The sequence below is a fragment of the Muntiacus reevesi genome, chromosome 2 (assembly GCF_963930625.1).
Source record: "Muntiacus reevesi chromosome 2, mMunRee1.1, whole genome shotgun sequence".
NCBI lineage: Eukaryota > Metazoa > Chordata > Mammalia > Artiodactyla > Cervidae > Muntiacus > Muntiacus reevesi.
In genome coordinates this window covers 53,794,667-53,811,802 of record NC_089250.1, presented here as the reverse complement: position 1 = coordinate 53,811,802, position 17,136 = coordinate 53,794,667, and the positions used below count along the sequence as shown (strand labels likewise).

The following is a 17,136-nucleotide window of genomic DNA, read 5'->3' as shown; positions in this document are numbered from 1 at the left end:
GGGCCCCCAGACTTCCCCTCTAACTTAGCTACGTGGCTATGTTGATAGGATGGAAGGAGTGAATTCACCTTCCCCCAACCATCCCCCCATCCTGAAAGATCTCTCAGTCCCGTGTGCCCCAGGACTCCAGGCCCAGACCCCTCAACCCCCAGAAATGCCCATGTTAGGTTTCCCAAGCCTGAGGGGACCAGCTCTGCTCACCTTGGCCCGTGTTTCTGCAGCTGTGTTGGCCTCAGGCTGGGGGCTGCTAGGTCAGCAGAGAAATTGCGGCCCAGAGGACCTGCATGATGGGTCCCACTGCACGTCCATCTACATGAAGGTGGACCCGTAGGGAGGGAGAACCCTTGGGAGACCTTGTGGCCATTGGTGTTAAGATATGCATGTGGCTCACTAGAAAAGAAGCACACCAGTTAAAGCAAGACAGGCCGTCAGGGACAACATCCATCAGTGTTCCCTCGGGACAGGCCCACAGGAAGTGGAGGGTTAGACCAGATGGACCAGATGCCTTTCTATAGATTTGTCCAGAAACTCACAGGACTAAAGTGCTCAGCAAACCCCAGTGGGACACAGTCTGCAAGTTTCCCCAAACCTATTTGACCAAGGAGCCTTCTTTACAGCAAATCTTTCAAGGCAGGTGTTCTGAGGAACTCTCTTCGGAAAACTGGGGCTGTGTTTCATTTTTGTCTTATTTTTAAGCCATATTGTTAAACCACAAGGAGGTGATTTAGGTTAGAATATCGGTGACTCGGTGGCTAGCCTTATCCTGGAAGGTGGGCTGACACCTTCGCCAAGGACATCTTGAGTGCCCTTGGGGGTGTCCTGAACTAGGTATTGAAACACACTTCTAACAGGGGTGCCCCTCAGACCATGAGTCTCACCTTGAGGATGTTGAAAATCCTGAGATGGATGTGGTTTTCCGTCCCTTCCTGAGTGATCATGACCAGCCACGCCATGGTGGGCAACATGGCCCTCATGGGGGCCCCTCCCTCCCAGGGCCGAGCCAAAGGCAGCAGTGGAAGGCTTACATCTTGATTGCAGTTGCAATGCGGAGAGGGTGCCTTGTGGGCAAGGAGCAGGGCTCTCTAAAGCCCATGAATGGCCTCAGACAAAAGGCACTAATTAAAAACATAATGACACCTTTTGTCAAGCATGTTAATGAAGTGATTTCTGAGGCAGTTAATCCCCTGATCTTCCAAGAAGGTGACTGCAATTAGATAATCCCCAGGATGCATGCACCTCCAACCCCGTGGCAGGTGGGGCCAAGAAGCACCTGATCTGCAGATTCCACGTCCCAGGTTGAGAGCATCCATGGGGTGACTATGGGGTTGCACCCTGAGCACATGACACGTGACCATGAAGGCAGTGAGCACAGTCCCTGCCACCCACCTGATGCGGTCCTTCCCTGTTTATTTCCCATCACCTTCGTTGCTAAGGGCTCCGTGCTTCCTATCTTCCAACCCAAAGAGCCCTGCCCTGACTTTCTAGGACCCTCCCCTAAGTGTGTCCACATCGATCCTCACAACATCTCCAGAAGTGGGCAGTGTCGCTGTCCCCACTTCACAGGTGGGGAAGCTGAGCTGTATGACTGCAGCCTCTTGATGCATGGGATAACTGATGTTCTGGAAAGGAGTAAATAAGGGACTTTCTAGGCACAGCTAAGCCCAGCCTGGCCGCCCTGGATTGTCTGTTTGGATCAAGCTCTTCCAGCTTACCAGCTGATGTTCTGGGACAAGCATACAACCTCTCTGAGGCATATTGCTCTGGAAAATGGGACAGCAATGCTGCCTACATCCCACCCTAGGGTTGTTAAGAGGATTATGTGGGATAATGTCAGGTCAGGCAGGGTGCAGACTCTATGAGAGCATTGTCCCCAAAGAGGTGAAAAATAGTAGATCTTATTGCTGTCATTGGCATGGTCCCAGCCCTCTGAGTTCTTTGCTGGGTCCTCACCAGGGTGGTCCCTAGGAGGACAGGGAGGAGGGTCGGTGTGGGACACTGGCTGAGGCACCCTTACAAAGACAGTGCCAACCTTTGAATGTCACTCTGTGTAAATGGATTAAGGTGATCCAGATGGCTGGTGTCTTCAGTCACCTGCCAGAAGCAAATGTCAATCTTCTCTGGTGGAAGGTATCATGCCAGACCTCAAATTATATCTGTCTTCTTTTGTATACAATTTCTAGCACTCAACTGAAAATGACTGGAAGAACAAAATAAGATAACTAAAAATTAAGAGGAAAAGCAGATGATAATCAAAGACCCATGGGGTAGATTTACAATTATATTATTAATTGTAATCATTAAAAATAGATTAACTCAAAAAAAAAAGATTAACTCTTGTACTTGGAAAAAAACAAACTGACAATATATTTTTCAAAATCTATCCATATGCAGCTTATAGGGCTTCCCTTATAGCTCAGTCAGTAAAGAATTTGCCTGCAATGCAGGAGACTTTGGTTCGATTCCTGAGTCAGGAAGATCCTCTGGAGAAGGAAATGGGAACCCACTCCAGTATTCTTGCCTGGAGAATTCCGTGGGCAGAGGGGTGCCTGGCAGGCCACAGTCCAAGGGGTCTACAGTCCATGGAGTCACAAGAGTAGGACATGACTTAGCAACTAAACCGCCATGATGCAGCTTACAAAAGGTACACCTAAAAGGTGTGAGGATACAGAAAAGCTTGAAGTAAAAGCACAGGGGCAGGGAAATACCAGGCAAATAAACAAGTATGAAATTAATGGTAAATTTTAGCTAACATCTGTGAGTAAACAATAGAATATGCAGACAAAATATCAGTAAGGAAATAGAAGATTAGGAGCACAGAATTAAGAAGTCTGACCTTGGTGAAATGTACATAAAGCACAGAAACCAACTGCTGCTAAATACAGATTATTTACAAGTATACTCAGAATATTTACAAAAATTAGCCAAACTTCAAGCAAACTTCAAAATGCTTCAGAAGTTTAGAATCAAAATGTAGTTTCTGTTCTTCTTACCACAGAGCAATTAAACTAGAAATCAATAAGAAAGAAAATTACAGAAAAACCCCCATAGATTTGGAAGTTAAGTAAATGCCTTTTATTAACCCTTGGGTAGAAATTAAATCACATGAAAATGGGAGAATATTTTGAACTGAGTAATAAAACTAGTTGGGATGTATTAATCACTGAAGTCATGCCAGATGGAAATGTTTAGCCTTGAATACATATATTAGAAGATAAAGAATGCAGAAAATCAGCAATTTTAACACTTATCTCAAGAAATTATAAAAATGGGAAATGAAATACAGAGCAGAAAGAAGGAAATAATAAAACAAAGAGGAGAATATAATGAACTAGAAAATAATAGAATCAACAAAGACAGAAGTTGGCTCAGTTTAGTAGTTTTAACTACTAAACTGTAGACCAAGAAAAAACCTGAAAATAATTCCTATCTAGAATGACAGGAGAACTTCATGACCAATCACACAGACGTTAGAAAGGTCACTTGAGGACATCATGTACAATTTATACCAATATATTTGGAAACAAAGATGGAATAGGTAACATTCTAGAATATAAAATTTACCAAAATTAACATGAAAGGAACACCTGAACTGTTTTATTATTGTGAATAAAGTTTTAGCTCAGATTTTCATCACACCAAAAAATTGCTCTCACCATGATGGCTCCACTGGTAAGTTTTACCCAAGCTATAAGGAGTTAAAATGCATCCTACAAGACGGATGGCTTCCCCAACCAAATGGGGACCATGTTGAAACCAACAGGAACTTTTCCCAAAGCCAGCAAGGACCTTGAAAGAACAATGAGAGAGAGGATCGTTACATGCCTGTCCACTCAGAATAGATGGGAAAAAAATCCTAAGCAAAATTTTAACACACATGAATCCACCCATGTTTACATGGGATAAACAATGGCCACATTTGTCTGTTTCAAGAAATCAAGATTTGGTTTAACACTTAAACATTAATCCACGTAATGCAAAATAGAATAAACATCACATGATCATCTGAAGAGTGATTGTTAAATTTAACTTCATTCAAGATAAAACTGTTCAGCAAATGAAGAAAAGAAACCATTCTTAATCTCACAAAGAGTATCTATAGCAAATATCTGAACTACAGTTGGAATACTCAAAGCCTTCCTTGACTTCAAAAATAGGACAAGGACACTCTTACATCACACATCAGAGCTTCATGCCAGTAAGTTTAGGCAAGAAAAAGAAATCGGAATAAATAGAACTAGCATTTTGTGTAGCTTATATAATTGTGAATGTAGAAAATCCAAAATAATCTGTGGCTAATTTATTCGAATTAATGAATGATGTTAGCAAGGATGCTAGATGTAAAAGCAATAGCATCTCTACAGACTGCAGCAGATAGTGAAGGACAGGGAAGCCTGGCATGCTGCAGTACATGGGGTCGAAAAAGTTGGACACGACTGAGCAACGGAACAACAACAGACCAGGAATAGTTAGAAAATAAAATCTGAACCAGATACCGATTACAATAACATTAATTATACAAGACCCTTACATATTACTGAGAGCAATTTTTTTTCTCTTTGGCTTCACTCTGCAGCTTGTGGGGTTTTAGTTCTCACACCAGGGATTGAACCCAGCTCCTTGGCAGTGAGAGCATGAAGTCCTAACCACTGGACCACCAGGGAATTCCCTACATATTACTGAGAATTCTTAATGATCTTTGAAAATAGAGGGATACACTCTGTTCATAAGAGGCTTAATGTTATGATGATGTCAATTCTGCCCAAAGGTTTCTGTAGGTTTAACACAATCCCAGTAAAAATCCAACATGTTTTTTCTTTGCTTTTCTATAGAAAGGCTAAGAGCTGACTTTAAATTTTTAAACAGAAATACAAAGGGCTTCCCTGGTGGCTCAGTGTTAAAGAATCTGCCTGCAATGCAGGAGATGCCCGAGACGTAGGTTTGATCCCTGGTTTGGGAAGATCCCCTGGAGGAGGGCTTGGCAACCCACTCCAGTATTCTTGCCTAGAGAATCCCATGGACAGAGAAGCCTGGTAGGCTACAGTCCGTGGGGTCTCAAGGAGTTGGACACAACTGAATGACTGAGCACACGTGCAGGAATAACCTAGAATGACACAAAAATGGGAAGACCAGGTGTTTCAGACATCAAGACTCTGAATAAACCACACCAGGTTCTCAGCCTCACCACTGCTGGCATTTGGGGCCAGATCATCTCTGATGTGGGGCAACCCTGTGCACTGTGGGATGTTTGCCAGCATCCCTTGCCCCCCTCCAGATGCTAGCAGCACCCCACCACCCCTGTTTGCAACAAAACTGTCTCATGTCATCGCCAGATGCTCCCCAGGAGCCCCATCTGAGAGCCACTGAGCTACAGTCATTAGATGGTGCTGTTTGAGATCAAACAAATGGAACAAAGTGGCCCAGAAAAAATATTTAACATTTTGGAAAGTCTTATCTTCATGGAAGGCTTCCCTGATAGCTCAGTTGATAAAGAATCCGTCTTCATGCAGGACCCCAGTTCAATTCCTGGGTTGGGAAGTTCTGCTGGAGAAGGGATAGGCTACCCACTCCAGTATTCTTGGGCTTCCCTTGTGGCTCAGCTGGTAAAGAATCTGCCTCCAGTGCAGGAGACCTGGGTTTGATCCCTGGGTTGGGAAGGTCCCCTGGAGAAGGGAAAGGCCACTTCAGTATTATGACCTGGAGAATTCCATAGGCTATATAGTTCAGGGAGTTGCAAAGAGTGGGACACAACTGAGCAACTCACTTTCATGTTCATCTTCATGGAGGTTTAACTTTTATACAACAAAATTCACCCACTTCACATAAATGACTTGATTTACCTTGTCAAATATGCACAGTGCCAACGCTGGCTCTTTTATGAGTGGCACTGGATGGCAGAGGCCAGTAAACTGCAGCTTGCAGGTCACATCTGATCTGCCACCTGCCTGCTGATGCCTGCAAGCTAAGAATGGTTTCTGTAATTTCAAATGGTTGTATAAGCACTTAAATTAATATCTTCGACTTTGCTTCTTGACCTGCAATGTCTGAAATATTTAACTGTGTGAACCTTTAACAAAAAAAATTGCCAAGCCTACTTAGAATAGTGGAGGAGGACTGTCTTTTCCATAAGTGATGCTGGGCCAATGGGGTACCCTAAAGGGGAAAAGTCAAGTGATCCCTGTGTTGTGCTTAGTTGCTCAGTCATGTCTGAGGCTTTGCAACCCCATGGACTGCAGCCTGCCAGGCTCCTCTGTCCCTGGGGATTCCCCAGGCAAGAATACTGGTGTGGGTTGCTGTGCCCTCCTCCAGGGGATCTTCTCAAACCAGGTCTCCCTCATTACCATTTGAGCCACCAGGGAAGTCCCAAGTGACCCCTACCCCATGCTACACCCCAGATCAGTTCCAGGTAGATTGTAACTCTGAGTATGCAAGACAAAGCAGACAAACAGAAGAGAACTGGGAGTGATGTGTGGGGAAAGCTTTCTTATACGTGATGAAGCACAGAGAATACAGCAAAGGTTGATGATTTGACTTCATGAAAAATGAGAATCTACTTATCACTACTTAAGAAAGCGGAAAGACTGTAAAGCAATTATCCTTCAATTAAAAAATAAATAATTTTTTAAGTGAGAAGTTAAACCGGAGATGAGAGAGGATATTTGTGACACTTAATGACTGACAAAGAGACACGTCTTGAATATAGATGAGTGTGCAAACTCAGTAGTGTCCGACTCTTTGTGACCCTGTGGACTGTAGCCCACCAAGCTCCTCTGTTCATAGTGTTTTCCAGGCAAGAATACTGGACTGGGTTGCCATTACCTTCTCCACCTGAATATAGAGAAAGCCTCAAATCACTATGTAAAGACAGATAACCTGATAGGAGAAAAATTAAAAACAACAAGCTGCCCATGAAAGAGGAGAGCCTGGTGGTAGATCCGTGTGAAGACATGTCAACCTCAGCATGGCAATGCAGATAAAAGCCAAAACCTACCAGAATGACTAGCCTTCGAAAGTCTGGCAGCACCGGTTCTCACATCGGTGAGAACGTGGAGAAATGGCATTCCCATGTGCTTGGTGGGGATGCATTATGGTACAGCCTCTCCAATAACAATCAGCATTTTCCATTTAAATTTGAATATACCTTTGCCTAGTTGAGAGGGAAACTGTTCCTCTTCTCACACCTCTGACACCAAAGCTGTAGGTTTTCCACCCCCGCCAATCCTCTGACTTTGCATGGACACCAACTGGGTGTTCTCTAATTTAACTCAATTCTGACCCTCACAGCCTGGAGTCAGCACAGACCGTGAGGCTCAGGGCTCGGTCCACAAGCCCACTTTCCTTCACGTGTGGGTCACAAGTGGTGAGTCTCCTCCTGGTTACTCGCTCCTATCCAACTCAGTTCTCACCACCCACACCTCTGGTCAATCATTTGCTACGAAGGTTCGCAGAATTGGGGACAGCACACACTTACCCTTCCTGTTTTATCATGAAGGAATGTCCAGGTCAAGCGCTACATAGGGGGAGGTCTGGATTGGTCTCAAAAGCAAGGGTTTCTATCCCCGTGGTGATAGGTGCACCACCCTCCTGCCACATGGATGTGTTCACCAACCCAGAAGCCCTCCACACCCCAGGGTTCAAGGATTTTTATGGAAGCTTCATCCCGCAGGCATGATCCATGAACTCAACCCCTCAACTCAGCCCCTCTCCCCTCCCCAGAGGATGGAGTGGGCAGGGGGCTGACAGCTCCAAGTTCCTAATCATGACTCAGACTTTCTGGTGACCAGCCCCCTCCAGGAGCCCACCCAGAATCACTTCATTAGAACAAAAGATGCCCTATCACCTGGAAAATTCCTAGGGACTTAGGAACCATGGGTAAGTTATCCCTGTCAATCCATCACTGCAGAGGTTGCAAGGGTTTCAAGAGTTCTGTGTCAGGAATGGAGAGCAGAGACCAATTGTGTATTTTTCATCATGCCGCTAGTCATAGGTACAAGCCCAAAGGAAGTATGTGCCCATTCATACCAAGAGCTCTGCACAAAAATTTGATAAACCTGTAAAGAACCGCAAGACTCATAAACATTAGGTTGGTTAAGAACCTGGTGGATTCATTCAGTGAAATTCTGTGTAGCAGCAAAAATGAACAGGGTAGGCAAATCCCACAGACATGCATCGAGGGATAGAGGGCTGAGAAATGAAGACTGTGGTCCAGACGTGGACAACGTGGAGTGTGTGTACAACGTGGAGTGTGTGTACAACCTCACAGAGGAAGCAGGAGGAGGCGGGCCTGGGGGGCTTTGAGGGATGAGAGAGGGGACCTGGGCCAGGTGTTCATTCTGTTATCATTCCTGTGTTTGTTTACTAAAGTTGCAAGCACTTTCCCACAGGTCGTTTATATTTCACAATTTCAAAGCATCTTTTCAGTGCATTCAGAGGGCTTCCTAGCTGGGTTTGGAAAGGTGGGGACTTCAAGGGGAACACCGCAATTGGGAGTTCTGCTGGTAGGTTCTAGAAACACAAAGTGAAAGTGTTAATCACTCAGTCATGTCCGACTCTTTGTGACTCCTTGGACTGTAGCCTGCCAGGCTCCACTGTCCATTGAATTCTCCAGGCAAGAATACTGAAGTGAGTTGGCCATGTCCTTCTCCAGGGGATCTTCCCCACTCAGGGATCAAACCCGGATCTCCTGCATTGCAGGCAGATGCCCTGTTCTGATCCACCAGGGAAGTCAAAGGGCCTGCTTCAAAGGAGCCATTTGCAGGGTTAAAAGTCCCAAGAAACTCTCATGAAAGGAGACTTAAAACAAATCCCCAGAGGAGGGTGCGAAGGGACCCCCTAATTTCCTGGTTCTGTAAATCCCTGCTCTCTCGCGTCAGGTCCCATCAAGCACGGTCTCCCTCGTCCGTCATTTCAGCGACTCTCAGGGCACGAGCAAAAGGAGCTTTACGGTCAGGTGAACCATAAACTCCTGGCAACTTCTCCCTTTCCTCTCCCTTCTTAGCAACCATTAAAGGCGGTCTTTTTGTGGGTAATACCAGCAGGGCTGGAATCTGGAAGAAGGTTTTTGTGTGCAGTCTTGCAGGAAAGCTGATAGCAATTCAATTAGAAAATGCAAATGAGGTCACATATTTCCCATGGGAGAGCTGCATTGCCCCCGAGGAATTGGAGCAACGTTCGGCCTCGCAGTCGATACTGAGATCAAGTTCTCGCACCCTCGTCATCTGGCTGGCTGTGCAGCACTTGAAAGTGTCAATGGGACCTGTGGGTATAGTTTGCAAAAAAGGAAACTGTTGTTTATGAAACTAATATTAGATTGTAGAGTGTGTCAGCATCTATGAAAGATAAACTCGGTCGTGCGTTATCCCGTGCCTGGGCCGAGATGCCAAAGCGCCATCTTTCCCTGGAATTTCCACCTCCCCAGGTGATGGGCTGAACTGTGCCCCCAGAGTTCCTGTGTGGAAGTCCTAGCCCACAGTTCCTCAGAATGGGACCAGGTGGTCAGACGTAATTAGTTCCGGTGAGGTCCTCAGGGCAGAGAGACCCTAATCCTACGTGACTGGTGAACTTATTAAAGAGGAAATTTGAACACAGACACAGTCCTTGGTGCTTCCCCTGTGGTGCAGCAGTAAAGAAGCTGCCTGCCAATGCAGGAGATACAAGTTCGATCCTTGGGTCAGGGAGATCCTCTGGAGGAAGAAATGGCAATCCACTCCAGTATTCCTGCCTGGAGGATCCCATGGACAGAAGAGCCTGGCAGGAAACAGTTCATGGGGTTGCGAAGAGTCAGATGCGACTGAATGGCTAAGCACAGGACAACAGCACAGTCCTGGGCAGAACCCGTGTGAAGATGAAGACAAGGATGGAGGTGACCTTTCTGCAAAACAAGGACACCACCAACCACCAGGCTCCAGGATAGGGGCCTGGGGCGAGCCTCTCGCTCGGCCCTGCGGGGGGACTGCCCTTCCCACACCTGGTCTTGGCGTCTGGCCTCCAGAGCCATGACGTGAGTGTCTGCCGTGGACACCCCTGTCTGTGGTGGGCCCAGGACAGTCAGTCACCGGGGATGTTGCCAGTGCCTTCCAGCAGAGGTGGAGACCCGACCCCAGAGATGGAGACCCGACCCCAGAGGTGGAGACACACACCGTTCATGCAGCCTCCTGAAGATAGATGAGAGTTCGGAGCCTCCAGTCCTCTTCCCGCCGCTGTTCAGGTCTCCAGTCCCGGCGAGGACATCGTGCCAGGACCACAGGTGTTAAAGCCCCATCCCCACGGTCTGCCTCTGTGAGTGGAAGGAGGCCGTTGGTATCACAGACGCCCAGATCAGCGACAGGACACAGAATAGAGAGGACCTGGCTGAGAAGCAGTTCCTGAGACCCCACCCCCACCCCGGTCCCTAAGGAAAGGCTGGTCCCCGAGCAGCCCTCCATGAGCGCCAGAAGACCAGCACCCGTGCCTTAACCCCTACGCCGCCCACTTGGGAGTTTTAACCAAAGGGGGCCCGTGGAGCATGCCACGCACAGGGTCACCTTGGGAAAGTGCATGGAGGTCATCAGGTGGAGCCCGGGAAGCAGGGTGTGCACGCACCTTCAGAAAGTAGCAAGATGGTCCTTTTACGCTTTTCCAAAAGGTGGCCTCCGCGTGACAGAATCAGTGACTCCCACTATGGCCCATACGTGACAGTACGGCCGGCGAGCGAGCAGACTGCTGTCCGTGCGCCTGTTCTCCTTCAGAGGACGGCAGCCACGTGAATGAGTGATGGCGAGCTCGGTGCTCCTGCAGGTTTGGGTGGTGCCGCCCATGCGGGCCTGCTTCAGGCGCGGGCTTGACTGCCTGGGGGACTCGAGAACCGAGTGTCCATGTCACAGGCCCACACAGACTGCCAGGAAGGAAATCCATGGTGACCACAGCGGGTGGCCCCGCCTGGTGATGGGTGATCAGTGTTAGACCTCAGTGGGCGCACAGTGCTCCCCAGAAATCCACAGCTGTTAACTCCGCAAGTGAGAAGGCAGAAGTGAGTTCTAACCCCTGGAAGCTGCACCTTCTGCAGTTTGGGAGGGCTGCCGGCTGCCCCGGGGTGAGCAGGAGTGACACGGTGGAAAAGGGCCAACTTGGACCATGTTTCAGCCTGCTGATGTCCTTGAACGAGTGTCAGGGTCTGCGTTTTGCATAGGAGAGGTGCCCAGGGTCCAGGCCCAGGGAGAAAGGCATGACAGTCACTGGTCACTTTCCCTGGCCTGTCCTGGGAGTGGGGAATGGCCCAGGGCTGGGCCGGTAGAGTGCAGAGGCTGCTGGTCTGTCCCGGGGGCCAGGAGTGCAACATCTGAGTCAAGATTGGAGATAAGAGAAGTAGGCAGAGATGGGAGCACCTTCGGGCTAGGGGAGCACCCTTAGGCAGGGCCCAGGCCAGGTGGCCCTTGGAGAGGCATTTGTGTCTATTCTAAGATGTGTCGGGGTTCCAGGTGGGCTGAGAGCAAGGGTGGGAGTGTCAGGCGAGGGTATGCTCCTCGGTTTTTGTCTCGTCACAACAAAGATTTGGAATGACGGACATTAAAGCCCCCCTCGACGTGTCACAGCTCTCGGGTCTTGGACAGACTGTGTTATAGCTCTCAGGTCTCGAACGGACCGTGTTATAGCTCTTAGATAAATCAGTGTTACAGCTCTATTTTATTTAGATAATAGCAGGAAAATCCATCTTCGAGGTGTGACATGTCGACCCAAAGACGCGAAAAGAAGAGCACCCCAGCACGTGGGAGAGAGAGAACTAGCTTTGGCTCGTCTTTTTATGTCTTTCTCTCCCTGGGCCTGTCCTATGTAAATTGGGCCAGCCAGGAGTGCTGTTTGTTTTACCTGAGGTTCTCACTCCAGTCCTTGGACCTTCCTTTGTTCTACTTTCATGGGCTTTTCCCTTCCAGGCCTTTTAGCCACCGCCATTCTGGACTCTTTTTCCCTATTCTAACTACCTAACAGGAGGGTGAGGCTTTTTCTGCAGCAACCCTGGCTTGGCCAGCACCATGCCCGGCCTGCTTCCTGCTGTGTCTCTGCTGAGAGAGAGCCAAGGAGTGGGCGCTGGTCAGGGCTGGTTTACTAAGTGAGATGAAGGCCCCCAGGGGCTGGCCCCACTGCCTCTCCCGCCCCAAGGGGGCCATCACGTCTCACCATTGTGTTCTGGCCAGGCCACTATCCGTTCCCTGCTCCAGGAGGTCCCAGCACCCAATACCCCTCACCTGGATCCTAGCACCTCCCCCTTCTCAGCTTCTCTTTTTCCTGAAAACTAAAAAGCCTCAGAGGGCGGAAACCATCCCCACCCAGCCAAGTCCACTCTGCCTCCTTGTTCCCATGAGGGAGCACCCGACACTTCTGTAGGACACACCCCTGCCTCCCTCATGGCCTCTCCTGCAGCTGCGCAGGCACCAAGATGCGAGTACAAACAGAAGGAGACCCTCCCTCACCACCCACAAAATGCTCACCTTCATCCTGACCGAAGCCTTCCGGAACCATCCATGCTGACGAAACTGACCGTTTTTCTCACTAATTGACACCAATGCGAGCGATCCCAGCCAGTCCCACCGCTTGCAACTCCAGGAAAAAGCCATACATTTTGGCTTAACTTGCTCATTTCATTTATTTATCTTCTCTTACTGTAATTGTACTTCTTTTAGTAAACTAAAGAGGAATTTCATTTACGTTGTTGCTGGCAAAACATAATTGTCCTAATTCCCTAGAGCAGGTCCCCAAGCAGGGCGCTCGGAGGAGAAGTCTAGAGTCTGGGTTGTCACAGCGGGTGGGGGGGTGCTCCTGGCATCGCGTGGACCCAAGCACCCTACAAGTGCACAGGACGCCCCCCCCCAGAGCACGCCCTGCTTCCACACGTTGGCAGTGCAGACAGCCTGGTTTAGAGCCAGGCGGGATCAGGGGGAAATTCTCAGGCCCTAGGAGACACATTGTCTTGTGTCTTCGTTTTGCGGGGCACACAAGGCTGCAGAGGGCGAGGGGTGTGCTTTGAGTGTCTGTTAAGAGAAATTAGGTTTTCAAACTACTTGAGAACACGAAGCTTCCCTGAGGATGATGGTGATGGAAACAAGTTGCCTGAAGAACCAGGGCTCCGCGGTTCCCCAGGGATGCTCCCACCCCCACAGTCCCTGACCCGTCTGCTTAGGAAACAGCAGCAGTGCTGTCGCACAGCTCGGCGACATCCGGCCTCTGGGTCAGGGCTTCCCCTTGTGAGTGATGAGCAGGGAGGGGGCTACGGGCCACGGCCCTAGTTTAGACCCCAGCCGCCATCACAGCTGTATGAACCTGGCCAGTCCCTGGACCTCTGCTAGGGTATGACTGACGACTGTGTCAGCTCGTCCCTTCCTGGGTTGTTCTGGGTACAAGTGAACGAGGCTGGGGTGGGGGTGGGGTCCATCCCATCCCCCACTCCACCCCACCCCGACATCCCCGCACCCCAGGCAGCGAGTACAGAAGTGTTAGCGTCAGACTTTCCTTCCAAATATGGATACACAAGGAAATAATCATGCTGTTTCGTGCAGGAGACCTTTCTTTGCATGACTTTTATGGGAATTCTCAAAACAGTCTCTTCTTCTTAGAAGAGATGAGAAGTAAGAAATACCATAGCTGCTTTGAGGGGCAAGGATAGGGCATTGGTCTTCCCCATTGTGTTGTGGATGTAAAAAAAATTCCACTAAGTGCTTTTCAGAACCAAACTCATGCAAATGTTTGTTTAGAATGGCTCCCATGCTCTATTTGTTAAAGAAGGGAGCTATCTTTCTGTTGTTTTATTTTGTGTTTGTTAAATACCATTTTATTCTGTCGGTCCTTAGCTGCCATGGAAACCAGCCAGAAGGCTGCAGACGGAACCCTAGTTAAATATTTTAAATATACATGCTTGCAGGCAAACAAAATGTACCATTTTTCAAATGTATATTGAAAGGGAAGTCGGAGGTAGAGGAATGAACTATCTTATAGATTTTGGTGCCTCTCTTTTTTTCTCACGAAATCTAATTATCCTCAGTGAAAATCAGTACTAGACCTGACATTTGGGGGAGTTGGGATGGGTAGGACGCTGTTTCCTTATTTGAAGCATGTTTAACCCAAAGCTGCAAGGAAGCAATGAAAACAGGAAGGCTGGTGAATCAGAAACCAAGGAGAGAGCCGTAAATAACACTGATGCTTGAGGGTGGATCTCATGCACCTGTGTTCCATCACACGTTTGTGAGTCCACACGCAGACACAGTATGTCACCCCCTCATGTCTCATTCTGAGCACAGACCCACAAATTCTGTAACCTGGGGGCACCAAGACCTACATCAGTCATGTTTCTGCTGGGATGGGCCAGCCCCTTCCCCAACATCGGGGCCACCGAGAGGGTCCGATGAGACTGCAAGTGATCTTGGTCACTCTGTACATAAGGTGCAGGAGCAGGCAGGGCTTGGATGCTGGGCACCGGTTAAAGGAAAGCGGTGGATACCCAGAGATGGAATACAGTGAGACTCAGGCACAGGTTGACCTCTATGATGAAAGAGAAGCTGCTGCTGCTGCTGCTAAGTCGCTTCGGTCGTGTCCGATTCTGTGGGACCCCATAGACGTCAGCCCACAAGGCTCCCCCGTCCCTGGGATTCTCCAGGCAAGAACACTGAAGTGGGTTGCCATTTCCTTCTCCAATGCATGAAAGTGAAAAGTGAAAGTGAAGTCACTCAGTCGTGTCTGACTCTTAGCGACCCCATGGACTGCAGCCTACCAGGCTCCTCTGTCCATGGGATTTTCCAGGCAAGAGTACTAGAGTGGGGTGCCATTGCCTTCTCTGAAAGAGAAGCAGCCCCAGCCTAATCAGGACTCCCAGGACCTTCCACCTGAGGACTTCCTCTCCCCGCATTTCCCAGAAAATTCAGTGCAGGTCCCAGTCCCAGACCTCTGACCCTCAGCTGCACGTCCACCACCTAGAGAGGTGCTGGCACGTGCATGGCTCCCAGACATATGACCAGCCTAGAGACCAGAGAGCAGGGAAGACCAGCAAGTTAAAGAATAGGATTCCCTGTTGCCTGCATCATCCCTTCCTTATCTGCTTATGCAAATTGCAGCCACAGGCTCCAGCTTCACAGAAGCCTTGTCTCTCAGCGTTAAGGGTCCGGGGTTGCACTGCCCATCAATGTGTGGGGCACCTTCCCCAGGAGGAGCTGCCCAGGGTGGTGAGAGCCCACTATCACCTCTGGGGAGAGGGAGCCCACCCTGCGCCCCTTGATTAAGACGTGTCCTCGTGGACATCAGGGTTACCTCGCCTGATGGACAGGTCCCATGGGGAGCTAGCTTGAACATTTTCTGATAAATTTAGCTTGTATTGAATCTGGTGGACTTGTGCTTATGCTATTCTCTCGAAAGTGGGGGGAGAGCTTCGCTAACAGACCAGTGGTAAAGAATCCGCCTGCCAATGCAGAAGACACAGGTTTGATCTCTGGTCCGGGAAGATCCCACATGCCGCAGAGCAACTAAGCCCTTGTGCCGTAACTACTGAGCCTGTGCTCTAGAGTCAGGGAGCCACAACTACTGAGCCCCTGTACCCCAACTCCTGAAGCTGGCATGCACCCTAGAGCCTGTACTCCCCAAGAAGAGAAGCCACTGCAATGGGAAGCTCGTGCACCACAACTGGAGAGTACACCCCACTTGCCACATCTAGAGAAGCCTGCATAGCAACAAAAACCCAGCACAGCCAAAAACAAATAAATAATTTTTTAGTGGGGGAAATTTAAGGCACTGAAGCAGAGCAGCCCAGGACCCAACAGCTTCATGCATTGGCTGTGGGGGCATCAGACTTCATCTGTGACCCCATCTTTGAAGGGCAGGGTGACTAGGTGCTCTTAAGAAACACACTGTGGTCTGGGAGTTTATAAGCCACTTCCAGATCCACGTCGTCCCATGAGGGCAAAGGCCTCTGGGGAGCTGTCTTCTCTGGAGGACTGGAGCTCACTGTACTTTGCTGAAGGGCCGGGCACCGAAGTGTGATGACCTGGGCTTGGGTCCTGGGCCCTGCTCCCCATCCACCTGCTCCAGGCCACAGCCAAGGGCCCCAGGACCCAGACTGGCTCATGGTGGGACTCTCACCTGCACTCCTATCACCAGATGAGGTGATCATTCTCCACTTACCCACAGCTAGCCAGCTGACACCCTCCTCAATCCAGAATGGCTAAGAAGGAGTTTCTACATTGGAGACAGAGTCTGGGTTGTTTGTATTCCCTGCTCACTTCTGAGTGTTCTATGAGTCAGCTATTTGCTTATACTTGGCTCTTCATAATTCTGTGTTCCTACCAGTGAGTGGTTGGATAACAGGAAAATATAACCAATTATAAGATTTTGCATGTAGATCGGAGGAGGAGCGTATAACTATCGTCCTCCCCTGACACTTTTCTCTCTCTCATTTTTTTTTCCTTTTTGAAAAAAAAGGAAGAAAAAAAGAAGCGATAATTTAAAACCTGCCCCAGGATAGTTTTGCATTATTCATCTTTCACTTGTGAACGTTGATGGGAGGGAAATGACCCAGCTTCTTCCTGATGTCGGTGAGTCCCTGAAGACCTCACTGGGGAGTCACTCTCAATTACGCTCATAATCAGACTCAGAGGACAACCTCGTTGAAAGGAGAGCAGGGCCAGGCGGGCACAGGGCTGTAGGAACTTAAGAAAATGAGATGGAATGCCCTGTGAGGAGCTGGGGAGAAAGCCACCTCGGGGAGATAGGCACAGGGGTCACTGCTGGGCTCCAGGTTTGGGCTCAGGGCAGGGAGAGGGTAGAAAGTGATGGCTTTGCAGGGGGCATCGTGTAGCTTGTCTGTGGACTTGGGGCCGTGGCCTTCCCTTGAGAAAGGAGGACAGTCCTTGTCCTCCTGCATCCCTTTCTCTCCTGAGTTCACTGAAGTGTGTTCCTGAGTGTGAGGGTGCGTCCCTTTTTCCCCGGAGAGAGGACGCTACACCTGAAATTGGTCCAGAAACCCTGCCAAGAGAGAAGCACTGAGCCCAGAGACGAGGTGACCTGGAAGGATCTTAGACCCTGTCCTGGGCACCCCAGATCCCCAAGAGCCACAGGCAGAGTGGGGCGCATACCCCTCCAGGGGGACCAGCCCAAGCAGCCACACAAGCACAAGATGTTTTCTTT

At 49.1% G+C, this 17,136-nt stretch overlaps 1 protein-coding gene across 1 annotated transcript in view; it reads left to right on the top strand.

Annotated features, from left to right (window-relative positions):
- CDH4 (cadherin 4) overlaps positions 1–17,136 on the top strand; it is a 475,364-nt gene that overhangs the window by 344,936 nt on the left and 113,292 nt on the right. The gene's annotated exons all lie outside the window — the stretch shown is intronic.